This window comes from Amblyomma americanum, chromosome 1, assembly GCF_052857255.1.
Source record: "Amblyomma americanum isolate KBUSLIRL-KWMA chromosome 1, ASM5285725v1, whole genome shotgun sequence".
Lineage (NCBI taxonomy): Eukaryota > Metazoa > Arthropoda > Arachnida > Ixodida > Ixodidae > Amblyomma > Amblyomma americanum.
The window spans coordinates 559986644-560002903 of NC_135497.1; the positions used below are offsets into that span (position 1 = coordinate 559986644).

Here is a 16260-nt window from a genome sequence, read left to right on the forward strand (position 1 = left end):
TGAGACGTAAGTAGGGTCCAGAGTAGGTGATGCGGGAGCAGACGAAAGCTTGAACAAGGCGCAGGAGGTTGGACTCTCGCATGCCATGATGCTTGTTGGAGATTCGCTTAAGGAGGCGTCCGATCTGCACAACCGACTGGTCGATGCGTTGGATCGTGATGTTGTTGCTGCCGTTGGCCTGTAGATGCAAGCCCAGGATCCTGATGTTGTCTGTTCGAGGAATCGGGTTTCCTTGCACCTGGAGGTTGATGTCCGGAAGTATCTTTGAAGGGCGTCGTCCCGGGGAAGGAATGATGATATACTCGGACTTTGTCGCCGAGCACGTGAGGCCAACTGTACTTAGATAATCTCCGATCCGTTCGATCGCGGTCTGTAAAGTCTCTTCAATCTGGCCGTCACTGCCGCGCGTGATCCAAAGTGTGAGATCGTCAGCATAAATGCTGTGATGCAGGTGGGGGATGTCGGCCAGTAGCTTCGGCAGGCCTATCAGTGCGACGTTAAAAAGCATCGGCGAAAGTACGGCGCCTTGCGGCGTGCCACGGTTTCCCGGAGAGATGATGGAAGGATCTCCCGTGCCGGCTTTAAGTTGCACTGTGCGGTCGGTGAGAAAGTTTCGGATGTACGCATACATGCGATGTCCGACACCGAGAGCTTGAAGTTGTTGAAGAATCGCTTCATGGAGGACGTTGTCGAATGCCTTGGCAACATCGAGGCCGACGATGACCTTCGTGTCTAGTGTACGTCTCATGACTACCTGATGATGGAGAAGAAGCATAATGTCCGGGGCTGCTAAATGAGGGCGGAAGCCGAACATAGTGTCTGGTAGAAGATGGTTGTCTTCAAGGTATCGTGAGAGTCTGGTCTGGATAACGTGTTCCATCAGCTTCCCAACGCAGGACGTGAGAGAGATGGGACGGAGGTTGGCCAAGGTTGGTGGTTTGCCTGGCTTGGGGATGAGGACTAGATTGTCGCATTTCCACTCTTGAGGGATGGTACCGCTGGCCCAACATTCTTGAAAATAGTCGGTAAGAGCATGAATGGATGCGTCGTCTAGATTCCTAAGCATTTTATTTGAAATGCGGTCAGGACCGGCCGCCGAAGTCGTCTTGAGGCGATTGAGTTCTGCTCGGACCTCCGCCAAAGTGATCGGAGCGTCTAGACAGAGATTTTCCGCGCCCTGATAGAAAGGGAGGTTGGTTGTTGGTTCAGGGCGGATGTAAGTATTTATAAGCTCTTGTTTAAGCTCGTCATTCGTGCCAGGATACTGGTGGAAGATTCGCTCGAGCTGTTGGCGTGTTTGGAGCTTGCCTCCTTCTGGGTCGAGTAAATGTCGAAGGAGGTTCCACGTCTTACGAGCGCTTGGAGTGTTGTTCATCTGGTCACATATGTTGTGCCAGCTCTGTCGAGTGAGTTCTATTGCATATTTCTCGATATTCGTATATGCGCGCGCCAGTCTACGTCGGATATTGCGGTCCCATTTCCGAGTGGCAAGTAGAGCTTCGAGCGACTTCTTGCGCTCCCACAGATGGGCGTAGTAGCGGTCGCAGTGTGGGATACTGTCCTCTAACTCGACGGTTTGAGTGGCGTCGGCCACTTGTTTGACAATTTCGGTTGTCCACGCCTTGATATCAGTTATAGCGGGAGGTTTGTCCTGCTGTTTCCTGTGCTTCCGGAAGGAGTCCCAGTCAATCACCTGAGCTGGCCGCGTACATTGCCTGGTGGGCTCGTGTATTACGATTTCGAGTACGAAGTGATCACTCCCAAAGTTTTCGTGAGTGTGACACCAAGTCGCTTTAACTCCGGAGGTCGTAAAGGCCAGATCCGGCGTTGTATCACGATGTAGGCCCGTACCGTGTCTAGTGGGGTAGGACACGTCCGTGATAAGAGTCAGCTGGTTCATATGCCAGTCATTCCAAAGGCGTCGACCTTTAGCGGAGTCATAGTGGTAGCCCCAAGCGCGGTGATGCGCATTAAAGTCACCGAGAATGAGGAGGGGTTGCCCCTGCGCCAGCTGCTGGGCTTTGAGGAAAAGCGGACCGAAAATATCCTTATGAGCTCGGGGAGGGCTGTAGACATTAATTATAAACAGACTAGTGCAACGTTTACGCGAGGGTCGGGGTAATATTTCTAAGAAAACGTATTCGGGGAAAGTTGGATCTAAATTGTGTTGGAGGACAGTGAGGTTACGTTTGACGAGTGTAGCTATTCGAGGTTTTACTCGGTCCGATAGGTATGTACTGTAACCGGCAAGTTTCGTGTTCTTGTCGCATTCCTGGAGAGCTATTAATTCGGGGCGATCACTCGCGGCGAGGAACTGCTGGAGGACCGGACGCTTACGCGCGAACCCACGACAGTTCCACTGCCAGATGGTGGTGTTACCCAAGCTGCTCGCCATGATTAGGCGGGGATAGTTGTGGGGTTTGAACGGGTGTCGGCGCAGGGGCCGCGGGTACCACGGCAGCGAGGAGTTTGCCCTGTGCTTCTATAGCTTTGTTCAGCATGTCAAATTGTTGCGTGACTTGTGAGCCGATTGTGTGGAGTGAGCGTTCGATGTGTGCTTCTAAAGCTTTGATGCGAGTTTGACTGAGGTTGCAGCTTTCCTCAACTTTGGCAAAACGCGCCTGCCAACCCTCCGCGGGTGAGTCGGTGTCGGACGTTGCTTTGCGTTTTTGTGCGGATCGGTTGGGAGGAGCGATATCCATAGGTACTGATTCATATGATCCCTGCGGATGCGGGGGAGACGAAGGGAGTGTGGCCATTGGCTTTTCGAGAGCCTCTACTCTGAGTATAAGTTGTTGGATGACTGCTGTCAGTTCCATAATCGCTTTGTGTGTGTCTAGAGTAGTGGGAGTCCCTTCCTGCGTACTCACCGGTTCTTGACGTTCTCGTAGATCGGGTAGAGATGGTAGTGGCCCAGGTGGCTGCTGCAAAGGATGAGGAGAGTCCCCTGTCTGCTGGACGACTGCAGGTGGCCCGGGATCGGTCCGGGAGGTCCCCTGAGAACCCATCCGTGGAGCGGGAGACTTGAGCGGTGGAAAAGAGCTCGAGCGGTCTCGGAGCTGCCGCTGCTGGCTATCGGAGCGTTGCCGGTCCCATCGGCTGGTGCGCTGGAGTGTGATCCGCTTGGCGGTCTCCTGGGTCTTGAGTTTCTCTGCCTCAGCATTTCGAATTTTCTCCCACTTCCTGCGCGTGACTTCGTAAGGAATCCTGAAGATTTCCCTGCAGCGAGTATCGCCCGTGAAATGTTCTTTGCCGCACAGGCGGCAGATTGGTTTGCACGTGTGGTCGGTGGTAGGATTGGATAGTCCGCAACCTCTACACTTAGTAGTTGTGCTTGCACAAACATCGGCTCGATGACCGAGCTCGCCACAGCGATAGCACACCTCGTACTTCTTCTTGAATAAGTTGCATCTGTGGCGACTATTGCAAAAGTAGACCCAGGTAGGCACTTGGCGCTGAGCGAATGTGATGAGTACTGCGGTGGTGTTCCCGAGCCGCCGAAAGTCCAGATTGGGTGGGTTACGGTTGTCTTGTAACTCTGCTTGGATTGTATTTCGATCCAGTCGGAGGTCGACGCCGCGAATCACACCACGGCTCGAGCTATCATCTGGAGCGCAGTAGACGGATATCTCATACGCCTTGTTGTCAACGGTGATCTCTTTGAGTTGCATCACCCGTTCAGCTCTTTCGACGACTGGGGTGCAGTACGCGAAAGTATTCTGGATCAGGTTAGCTTGTATTAGGTCTTCGTGACGAACAGCGTCCCTGGTGAAGCGAGCAGCAGTGCAAATTGCTTCCAGTAGTTGGTAGGTTGTAATCTTGGAGAGTAGCAGTCCGCCCCGTGGGCGCACAATTAGCTTGAGAGCGTTGCTGGGTAAGCGAGGCTGGTTCGATGCTACAGATTTTTTGGCTAGTAAGCGTCCTCGTTGCCGAGGCGTGAGTTCAGCTTCCGTCTTGGCACGTAGCCCATTGTCGATTTGGGACGCTTGGTTCGGTCCCGCTTTGTCTCCAGCCGAGCGCCCTTACCACTGAGCCACCGCGGCGGGCGGCTTCAATTTTTCTGATTACCTATAAGACGCCACATCCAATCCAATACTCAGTTGAAAGTAGGCGTTTCGTCTGTTACCGTTATCTGTGTGGGTTTTCTGTATACCTATACAGATATCAAGCTTACTTTAGTGCGATAGCTTCACTCTGGAAGAAGAAGCTGCAGGGTCAGCTGACGGCAGCGACTTGCTAAGGTCATCCCGTAAAGCTTCACGCAACCTCTCGAGAAGGTTCACGCCATCGATGGTGCCGGCAGGATTGCGGGGAGCGGACAGACAGAGAAACCACGGCAAGTTAACGATACCAATTCGCTCTTGTGGCCAGGGCTCGTTCGGTGTTCGTCGCCTCGGTAATAAATGCCGAATCCCGAATCAGCCCGCACAAAATTTCCGCCTCGCGTGAGAACCGTCACCTTATTGTCCTCGGTGGTCCGGGGATCGGCGCGGGCTTTTAACAAGAATACGTCTTCGACAAAGATGGTGGCGCTGGCATCTGGTGCTTTGAACCATGTTGGCAAGAGATCTTCTGCGCGTTATCGTCGATTCTGGTTCTCGAATGTCCTACGTGGCACGGTCTTGTAGGTATCCCGGTAGTGTTGTGGTTTTCGCATCAGTGACGTGCAGTATTCTAGAGACAAAAATATAAAGTCGCAATGCAGTATTCTGCAGTCCAGCTCTTGCGGCGGGCGAGGCGGTCATACTGCAGAATCCAATCGTCAGTATCCTCGGTAACGTCGCCGTGGAACGCGGCAACGGCACGAGGAGCGACGGGGCGGTAAACCACAGCATGGGCGAGGAAGGAGTCATTCTTCTGGGTCACTGTGGGGCGTACCATGTTCAGTTCCTGGACAGACGCTTTGCTTGGGTTCGGCAAGGGACCGAATTCTGAAGCGTGTCCTTGAAACTAGTCCGTACCACGGCCTCCTCGGCAAGGGGGCGATGGCCCGGGCTTGAAATCGGACTCGGTGCTGCTGGAGTCAGAGGTTGAGACTGCATACCCCCGCACCTCCATCAGACTGTCGCGGATTGTTGAGACCCTCAGGAAACCGGAGCAGCGCGCAACAGGATCTGAGGCTGTACCAGGAACAAGAGGCAGGCAAAGCGGCCGGTGTTGTTGCCTCAGAAGGAATGGCACCTGCCTATTGTAGATGATTGGTCAGGTTTTGGTGCGGACCCTAATTCGCTTTGACTCAGGTCATACGGGACTTAACTAAAACATTCGGGAATCAGGGAAGGTTAATAATGAATTTAGAAAGTTTTGACGCGGATTAGAAATCGAGTAGTTCCGACACAGCCTACAAGCTCCCCCGGATTGTCGCTCTCCTCGCTGTCGTTTCGACTCGAACAGGCGAGGTAGCACTCATTGCAAAACAACAGCTGAATTTGTGCCAGCGTTTGGTTAGACGGTGAAAGAGCGATGCGATAAGTCCGAGATAAAAACACGAAAAAAGGTAAGTACTGACCCAGCCGATATGGCTCATACCAATGAAAAAGGAACCTTTAGTATTCAGAAATTATTAGTGCGCTTATTCTTATAAAGCAGTTATTATCGTGCGTAGCACCGGCTTTTTACCTGCTGCGTTCATCCGTGCGCTGTGTTTTCTCTGCTAGGAAGTTTAGTTGCATCTTAAGAAGCCGAGGGTTGGATGGCGGCCAGCCCGGTCGGGGGTGGGCCTGTTCCAGAACGCCTCAGGCGTGCCGGTGGCTAATTTTATGAGAATGCTGGAATTTTACCTTAACGTGACGTTTGCATCTTTATACAACAGTTTTTGTCGACAAAAAAGGGGATCTGCATCGGATCTTGCGTAGCCCCGGTGCTTACTAGCGTATTTCTAGCCTATATTGACCGCGCCCTAGAACGAAGTTTGGCAGGGAAGGGGGTACTAAATGTTTTCAGGTATGTTCAAGATTTTGATAGTTTCTAAAAAACAGAACGACGTGACATACACCGATGCTGGAAACAACGTTTTAGAGATCTTTAAAGAGAACGTGATGGGGTTAGTTTTCACGCATGAGATGCCCTTGCAGGGATGTTTACAGTTTTTAGAGCTGAAGCTTACTTTGGAGACGAAAATTTATGTTGGCAGTATGCCCTTCGAGCTAGGAGGGACCTGCTACCCCATGCATCGGCTCACTCAAAGACAGCTAAACATGCTATTGCTAATCTTTGCCTCGAATCTGCACTCGCGATGTCGTGTCAGCATGGTATGCAAGGGAGCTTAGATACGCAAGTGGATCGCTTGATGTAGGCCGGGTTCCCAAGCTCGGTAATCACAGGCGTAGCTGAAGCCCTCCTACATAAAGTCAAGGGCGCCATGTTTAGGCGCCCATCAGAGCGAAGGAAGCAAGCTGCGAAGCTGCAAGCTGCAAGCTGCACAATGTCGCCCACAATGTAAAAAAAGTTGGCGAATAGACATGGCGTGCCTGTCGTCTTTTCAGCTCCACGGAAGCTTGCTCAGCTCTGCGCACGTGTAGCGAGCGATGGAAAGATGAACGGCGGCTGTAAAAAGCATGGAAAACACTTTGCGAAGTCCTGCGCCGGTGTGGTCTATGAGATACCACTGACCTGCGGGAAGGCCTATTTGGGCCAAACGGGCAGGTGTATCAACGACCGTGCAGCAGAGCACGCTAACTCGCTCAAAGAAGTAGAAGGTGCACATCCACCCAAACACTGCGCAGAGTGCAAGGTGTGTCACCGAGCGGCAGAACATACGGCGGGGGAAAATTGCGAGCGCTGCAAAAAGTGTCAACCACGACTTGATGAGATAAAGATTCTGGGCAGGAGCGGTGATATTAAGGCACGAGAAGTTTTATAGACGTACCAGATAAGAAAAAGAGGAAAAGGTTGTGTCAGCGATACATCTGTGAACCTTTTTAAAGCCGAGATGTCACATGTTGAACGGTTTTGTTCATCGCGCATGAGATTTCTTTCTGCGCATGCCTAGGTTTTCTGTACATATTCTCGCTTTTCAAAGAATAAAGTCAGATGAAGGTAGCGCTTGTCCTATGCCATTCTTCTGCTATGTGCCTGTTTTTCGGCGCTACCGTTTTCCTTCCTCGAGTATGTCAATGTCCCCACCTGTTTCCTTAGCTCACATTGTGACACGTGAGACGCTGTGCTGCAGTATCGCGAGATGCGCAGTCTCTGCCCCCAGGCGCACTTCCCTCTCGGCACAGGCGGCATCTCCCTCTCTGTGAACACTGGCGAACGCAGCTCTGAGGGCTACCAGAAGTGCAGGTACTGAGTACGTATTTTTCTTCGGAGCAGAGGGGAGTATCACATTCTCTTCTTTCAACATATCTCTCCCTCAGAAGTCCTTCAGCACATCGAGACGCGCGTCCAAATACCCACCTTCTGGCTTCCGAAAACTGTGGTCATCTCCGAATCATGTACGCGCTAGCCGCAGTCCAAAAAACCTAGCACGGACTCCTTTTCGTTAAGCAGCAGACTGTGCGAAAATGGGTCCTACCAGACGCGCGGCGCGTCGGTAGCATTTCACTGCGGTTAGCAAGCAGGCACGCTTGCAGCAGCAAGCAACAATGTGTCGCTTCGTTCGAGATTCGTCCACAGTCGCTCTCACGCTTTGCCACCGCGCTGTACAGTGCGTTGTTCGGCTCTCTATACTGGACGCTCGCACTGTAAAAGATCGCCTCGAGCAAGGACACAGCGACCCTGCGCAGCTGTGCCGCCCGCGGGCGAAAAGAGCCCGCTGGCACTGCATTGTCAACACCACATTGGTCATCCTGAAAGTTTCGCCCGAACGATTGCTTAGAGAAGTGGAAATAACGATGATATGGAGCATTTTTTTATTCCTTTGTTCGTATCCTTTATCGTGCTTGCACCGGCATTACACGGGGGAATACTTGTAAAAATTTAATGCCAAAAACCAAGCGATGTACCACACCCATCATGGGCGGGGAAGAGCAGAAACTTTTGTAAATAGGGCAAAAACTATGCAAACCATTCATAAATACCGAATCGCACTGCTTATCTGCGGCTTTCATATTGGGTCGATTAGAGGAAGGAGGATTGTTGCCATTCAGAAGGGCAGCTAAAAATAAGAGCGAATGGTGCAAGAGCGTTACAAACGATAAATAATACTCAAGGATACACAACAGGAAAAGCAGACCATGCGAAATGAAAGAAATGCTAGCATATAAGAACGTTCTCAGCAGCAAATACGCTATACTAAAGACATTATAAGCAGCATTGCAAGAAATTGCAAGTCACTGTGGATGCGAGATGACACGAAGAAATTATGCAGCGTCTAACAGAGCTTAAGCTTCATTCGGAAGCCCTCATTAAGGAGCAGGCTGATTATCTCAGTGTTGTTACCGATATCAAGGCTGCATAAGCGTCTGTAGAATGATTGATTATTGCAATGAATGAGCGCCGTATAAAACTTGAGGCTAAGCCGGCGGAAATCGACACACTTAAGCAGGATATCCAGTTTTACCAAACAAACGATCAGTGATGTCGTTCACCTAGCCGACAATTTTCCATGGCGCACCATACAGCTCTGAATCAAGCGGAAAACAGAATTTCGGACCTGCTAAGGCAACACATCGACTCTAGCTTGTCAGCACTGAGCGCGCTGATCGATCGAGTGTCACGTGTCGAAGAAAACAAGTGCAGGCCGGTCATTGTTAAGTTCAGCTGTTTCAAAAGAAAAAAAATTGTGGTGTCGCAGCGCTCTAAGCTCAAAAGCGAAAGCATATCAGTGGTTGAGGACTTTTCACCTGCCACAAGACACGCTCGATAGAAACTCAACCTTGAACCAACTAGCCCGACAACACGCTCTACTTTGCCAGAATCTCCAGTTTTGATACTCCGCCATGACAAGCGACAGGCGAGTAATATTTTCGGCGCCTATGATCATGGCACCGATAACGCGGACGACGTACACCGAAAGAGCATGTCGCGGCGCTCGTGTAGTCATGTGGGTATTAGAGGACCTACCACCAACACGTACTTTTGTACGCGACACTCGCAGGACATCAACTGATATGGTTTGGTTTATGTGGGTTTAACGTCCCAAAGGGACTCAGGTTATGAGGGACACCGTAGTGGAGAGCTCCGGAAACATCAAACACCTGGGGTTCTTTAACGTGCACTGACATCGCACAGTACACGGGCCTCTAGAATTTCGCCTACATCGAAAATCGACCTCCACGGCCGGTATCGAACCTGCGTCTTTCGGGTCAGCAGCCGAGCGCCATAACCACTGAGCCACCGCGGCGGTTGGACATCAACTGATGTAAAACAACTTGGTGCTGCATTATGATAATTAACGAGGCCAATTCCAGTCCTTCTTTCTTACATCACAAGTGCTCGAAACAAACAAGATCACATTAATTCTGTCAGCGTGGTGTACCGGTGCAGATTTAATATTCGTAACAGAAACATGGCTTTCAGAAATGGTCGGGAATTAGTTAACTTTCTGAAGGTGCTATAAGGTGTGACATATACCGCTGCGACCGTGAGGGCAGACGCGGCGGTGGAGCCTTGATAGCTGTATCGCAAACCATGCCATCATTCCAAGTAAATATTGCATCTGATTTAGATACCGTATAGGCCTACGTCTCTTTTGGGACCAATACAATTTTACTTGGGGCTTGTTACCGGCCTCCGAATTGTTCGTCACATTGCTTCGACAGCTTCCATGATTCGAGATGTGAGCGCCCGAAAAAAACGACTGAAAAATTGGTTTTAAAAACACTTCTCTTTTCATTGCCCTAAAGAAAGAAAAATCGCAAAAATTCCCAAACGAGTGTTCTGCACAACATCACCTCGCTATGCACTGTAAACTTTGGTCTAAATGAGCTCGTTGGGAGTCGGCCAGGCATCTGGAGTCGTCCGCATTTTCGGAAGACCTGTGCAGAGCGAACCAGTGACATCAATCTCATGCCGGCTGCTCTGAATTTCTCTAATAATCACATCATGTGAAATAAACTGGTCAAAATTCGCTAATGCGCATTCGAAGCTGCGCGAAAGGCTTGCCGGGGAGTGCGTGAAAAAACTTGTGTACGTGCACGCGAACCTCAATGTTGGGAAAAAGCGCACAAGCAATCATTTCCCTACCTAGCTGTGCCGAGCCAGGCATGCAATGCTTTGCATAGACTGTACGTATTGAATTCGGTATGTCACCATCGTTTCCTGGAAAGGCTTTGCAGCAGCTTTGTTTTCGAGCAAAAATATACTTCTTCACTTATTTCGGAGTTGGAATGTAAATGTGCTTAATGTATTTAATACTTAATGTTCTATGAAATATTATTTTGTAATGTGGCCGATTGTATATGGGTGAGACAGACCGCTGTGTCAATGACCGTCAACGCGAGCATGCAAAATGTATAGAGAACCAGTCACATAAATATTTAGTCATACATTGTGCGGACTGCATAGACTGTGAAGCATTTTTAATAAGACCATCATCGTTATGAAATATTTATTATTTATTTATTTAAGAAATACGGCAGGCGTACCATGTCCAAGTAGGAAAGGTTAGTACAATAAATATACAACAAAAATAAAAACAAAGAATACATAATCTAGTAGCGCATTGATCATTAAAATGAAAAGGCAAATCGCAGTTCAACATATCGCACGTCAATTGCTGGGCGATAAAAAGGGTGAGTTGATCGCTAGTGCGTTCCAGTCAGATAGCGTGCGTGGGAAAAACAAGAATTTATACTTGTTTGGTTGTGTGAATACAGGAGATATGGTGCTATAGCCCTTGTGGCGGGGGTGTCTTGGCGAATATTTTGAGGTAGTTTTCGGGATTAATATCAAGTTTGAAAAATATGATGACTAACAGAAAGTTACTCGGGCTCGCTTTCTCCCTTCGTCTAGTGCATTTAGGCGAGCGAGACGCAGTATGAATGAGGGTGAGTTGCGGCGCCTTTATCTGTCATAAATGAAACGAACTGGTAAACGTTGGATTTTCTCGAGTTTTTCAATGTCACTGGACGTTTGCGGGTCCCACGCCGCACAGGCATATTCATGTGTGGGTGTGGCATATGCCATGTATGCTTTAAGTTTTAATGACCTGGGGCACGTGCCCATACGATGTTTTAGATAGCACAACTTTTTACGTGCTGCGGAGCATATATAGATACTCTTGGCGCGCGTCGTCCATTTTAATCTGGATGTTATTGTGACGCCTGAGTATTTATACTCATTTACCTCTCTGACTAGAGTTCTGTTGATGTGATATCGTGTGTTATATTGCGATACTATTTGTGATATTCTGTTGATGTAATATTGAAGCACAACAGTCTTCTTAAGTTTGTGGCCATCGTCCATCTGTCCCACCATCTTGCCAGCTTTTGCAAGTTATCGTTCAGAGTTATTTGATCAGAGACGGATTAAATATGTTTGCAAATTATACATTCATTGGCATACAATTTAATTGAGACTGAAGGTTGCAGTGCTTGAACAAGATCAATAATGTAAATATTAAACAGGGTAGGACTTAAAACCGATCCTTCAGGAACGCCAGATTGCACATCTAATAAGTGTGAGTTGACTCCACTTATAGTGGCGAACTGTTTACGCTTTGTCAGATAAGATATCCATTGCATAATTTTACTGGGCACCCCAATCAGTTCAATTTTTGCGATCAGCTTATCATACAGCACTCTGCTGAAGGCTTTCGAGCAATCTAAGAAAACTATGTCGGCTTGTGCTGATATGTCTAGGATTTTGGCCATTTCACCAACAGTAGTGACGAACTGCGTAGTGATAGAAAAACGCCAACGGAAACCGTGTTTTACGGTGCTTAATATCTTGTGCTCTAGGAAATTATTGAGGCGTCTACTGATTCTTTGAGCCGCGCGCCAACAAACCCCTTCTACCCTTCAACTCTGCTCATACCAAGCTCGTCAAAAGAGCTATAGCCACCTTGTGCTTCAGGAACGCTCTCGGCAAAACCTGATCTCAGAAGCATTCACCCATCAAGCTGAAAGGCTGCTGAACGCTGGATAGCCTCAGCACCTCCTCATTTCACTCGTTGAAGGCCTCCTGAGAAAGATGCGCTCTGAGGTTCAAAAGGGTGACGCCCACGCTCAGCGCAGACAGAAGGTAGTGATTCCTTGCGTTCACACTGTCTCAAAGCCTGAAAAAAGTGACCCAGCATTACGACGTGAAAGTCGTGTTTTCTGCACCTAACAAGCTGTCTAAGCTTTGCAGAATGACAGATGCGGAGCCAATCCAACAACGTAACTACGGCGAGAAGCACATACGACCTTTTATTGATTGCGCAGAAGATGTAGTCTATCAAATCCCGTTAAGCTGTGGAAAAACTTACGTTGGCCAGACCGGGAGATGCGTGAACGAGAGGCTAAGAGAGCACGCACATAACATAAAAAATGCACGTAAAGGACAACAACTTGAAGGTTTTCTCGCCAGCCACTGCCTAACTTGCAAAAATAGTTCCCCTAATCTTGACAGAATAGTTATCACCAGTAAGAGCCAAGAACGTATCACCCGGGAGATAACGGAATCAAAGCTTATTTGTAGACGTTTCCGCCTGTGCCAACAGCCCTCTATCTCCCTATCCGACAAAGAGCGGTCTTATCTGCGCATGTGTCGTTGATGACTGCGGGTTGCTCAGTTCGTATATATTCGTGTATTGGACACAAAAAGCTGTTGGAAGTTGAGTGCCGACCGTGTCGCCTCGTCTCTGTCACTGTGTCTCCTGCTCTGCCTTTTTCAACAGTGGGCGGATTAGGGTGGATTAGTATAATTCCATATGATAATCCCATGGAAGGTACTGGAATATTGAGAAGTTGATAAATCATGCATGCGCAATGGAACCGGTTACAACCGGAGTTTTGGCGGGGAAATGGCAAGAACCTTAGGTACTCATTGTAGACACCGCAGTAGGCATCCTAAATGCTATCGTATTTTCTTCTTTAAGAATGCGGTTAAGGAGGCCACATATTTTTGTTTGTTTGTTTCCTACTGCACCCGAAATCAGTTCAGTCTCTCCTCGTCAGCTGGAGCGGTTGTCCTCCCCTTCCGGCGCCCACCCTTTCACTCGTCCATAACGTGCCTCTGGCGTTCTCTCGTTCCGAATCCCCCGAGGGCGGCCCTTTTCTTCCGCCAGTAATACCCATACTTTTGCGCCGCCGAAAGGAAAACGCGTCTCCAATGAAAAGGGGTGGCTGCTCTTTTGTTGGCGCTCCCTTCCGGGCTTCCCGTTTAGGCCCTCGTCGAACAAAGACCAACGCCGCTCCGGAGGTGTGAAACAAAGGAGAGAAGCGAATAGGAGATGCCTCGGGAGCCGGAATCTAGCACGCGCGTGTTCTTGGCGTTTTTTTTTTTTTGCCCCTGTAAAGAAGTAATTAATCTGAGAAATTCCTGGCTGAGTTTTCTTTTTGTTCCTCGGCTGATATTCATGTTGCCTTGCACCAAGCTTGATATGGAGAAAATTCAAACGAACAAAGCACGCAGGCTGCGGCAGCTTCAATCACTAGGGGTAAAATTTTATCGTCGCTGAATAATTGCTATAGCGTTTATATCTCCAGCGTTGTCGCAAGAAGAATTCGTGCACAAGCATAAGAAAAAATTGCGAGAGGTTTAGCATTGCTAAGCGCCAAATGTTGTGCGAAAATAGTTTTTCACAGGTGGGCACCACCGCCACGTACCTCAAAGCGCGATTGAGGTGTCCACTGGCCCATGCAGCCAGCTATGCGCATCCACCTTTTTCGTCTTCAATGCCAAGTTTCCCTATGTACGCCGGGGGCCCATGCTCCTGTGCCGCGTTTCTGCAGCAATGTTGTCAACGCGAAAGTGTATTGCTCTATAGTGCCATGTTTCTGCCACAACGCAGCCCACGCCAACGCATGGAGCGCACTGCCACTATCGTCACATAGCTCAAAGAGCGAATATTAGTTTCGTAGCAGTATTGGTTGATAACGACAATGTGCAATGCACAGTGTGAGAGTGTGTTGCAGTTTAACACGAGGCGTTCTCGGTTACGGCGATAGCCAGTGCTCTCGCGCAGTGGCCAGCGAAGCTGACCTGTTCACGCCACCGCGGATATTTGATTTTTTCTATTTATTTATTTATTGATCTTTGAACAAACTCACAAACACAGCAAGCATAGAAATATCGCAGCATCTTGCTGGAGTTTTACCCACCGGAATAGTGCTTCGCACTAAAAACTGGCAGCAGACGTCCAATTCTCCTTTCGATGAGCTGTCGATATATGGAATTTTCAAGAAACAGCCGTAGCCAAAGGTTCGACTTAATACACGTCAGAAAGACGCAAAACTGCAGTCACCGACCGGGTGAAAGCGTCGTTTCGGGATCCGCACGGGTTCACTTGATGCCATGGCGTAGACGCACGTCCTACGTCGTAGTGGGATAGCATTGGTTTTCGCCAAACGACGAACATCTGGCTCTTTCTTCTGAGGCATAACTTTTTCTTGGCCTTTCTTTTATCGCTGCTGTTCCATTTGATCTTCGTATGCCTGGCGCACACGAAAAGGCAGACTAACGCTAGAGACTGCGCATTTCATTCATTCATTCATTCATTCATTCATTCATTCATTCATTCATTCATTCATTCATTCATTCATTCATTCATTCATTCATTCATTCATTCATTCATTCATTCATTCATATTATCAGCCTTTCTCAGGCTCTTACAGGAGTGAAAAATCTAATAAACACACATTCAAAACAAGGTACATTTCACTACTGCGACGTCGACGCACAACTATTATATTAGTGTATAACGGTCCAGGTATGATTTCAGACATTCTAGAAAAGCATCGAGAGAATTAATATTTGCAATGGAATCAGGCAGCATGTTTCATTTTTTATTAACACGACGAAAAAAGCTGTACTTAAAACAATCATTATAAGAACGCGGCTCAGGAATGTACGTGATATGGCGATGCCTTGATGCATAATTAGGGTGTGTTGCAAAATAGGGCTATGTATTGATAATAAAGTGGCCATGAATTAAGAGGTAAAGAAACTTCAGCTTATCTACCTTTGTGCAGTATTCAAGACATTTAAGGTTTGCTAAGTTACATAATTGAGTCGGTGAATAAGTTCGGCGATATTTATTGAAGATGAAAGGGGAAGCGAGTTTCTGAACTTTCTCAATTTTTATTTTGTTAAACGCGATGTACGGATCCCAAATAATCTTGCCATATTCAATTACACGTTTTACGACGGTGTTATAAGTGAGTGTTTTTACATCGGGAGCTGCATTACGGATTTTGCATCTTAGTGCCCAAATTGCTTTGTGTGCCTTGGAGCATAGATTATTTAAATGTTTATTCCAGTATAGGTCAGAAGTGAACCAACTCGCCCAACAAATGCTTTTGTGAAGGTTAAGCCGAGATACTTATGCTAACAAGGTTGAGGACTGGGCGAGTTGGTAAGTATTCATTTTAAACCAGCCAGAAGACACGACACAAAGGAAGAAGCAAACAGGACGAGGCTGGACTAACAACTGAAGTTTTATTGAAAGGAAGAAAACAACGAAGACTCGCACTGAGATGCGCGCGCACATAAGCCGTATCAGTGAAAGGGCACACAAAAAATTTTTTTCAATGTCAGGGTCTTACTAACATGTTATCTAAAAAGGCAAATTCCTTAGCGTGAAGGTTTACCGACGGCTTAGCCACACACGTGTCCTTAGCCTTAGCAATGTAGAAGGCTTCAACTATCTCGCGACAATTTGTTTTTCATTTCTATAAACTACAGTAGTGTCGCTGAAGTCAGGCGTGCAAAGAGACAGATCATCGTCCGATTTGCATTCTCGAGATTGCACGTGCAACGCCAGATTAGAGTTCGCCTTCCCACCCAGAGAGTTAGAATGCTCCGTCAGGCGCACATTTAGACATCTGCCCGTCTGCCCGTAGTAGCATCGACCACAAGGCAGCGGAACGCGATACACCACATTCTTTCTGCAAGGGGTGAGCCGTGTCTTATGTGACACTGTGCATCGGGAACGATCACTTGATGTTTTATCAAGCCTCCTTTTTACGCTGGCGCACAAGCCTCCTATCTTGTTTTTAGCTGTGAAGACAACGCCAACGTCATACTTCGCCGCAAGTTTCTTGAGTCGGTGTGAAACACCATGGAGGTAGGGAAAGGCGGCCACCTTTTTTCGCCGCACCTCCACGTCAGCATCTTCCGGCCCCGTGTTGCTCTTTCTCAAGCGAGTCAAAACACGTTCAGACAAGCGGGCAA

General features: G+C 48.3%; 1 protein-coding gene and 1 long non-coding RNA gene across 10 annotated transcripts in view; one reads left to right on the forward strand and one right to left on the reverse strand.

Annotated features, from left to right (window-relative positions):
* Positions 1-16260, forward strand: part of LOC144116373 (protein tolkin-like) — a 1150388-nt gene that overhangs the window by 744819 nt on the left and 389309 nt on the right. The gene's annotated exons all lie outside the window — the stretch shown is intronic.
* LOC144116374 (uncharacterized) overlaps positions 1-16260 on the reverse strand; it is a 158011-nt gene that overhangs the window by 105615 nt on the left and 36136 nt on the right. The window contains exon 4 of one of the 7 annotated variants that reach the window (XR_013311855.1): positions 14130-14522. The exons of the other annotated variants lie outside the window; for them this stretch is intronic. This is a non-coding gene — a long non-coding RNA (uncharacterized LOC144116374). Of the gene's footprint in view, positions 1-14129; positions 14523-16260 lie in introns of those variants that run through there. 7 annotated transcript variants of the gene reach the window in all.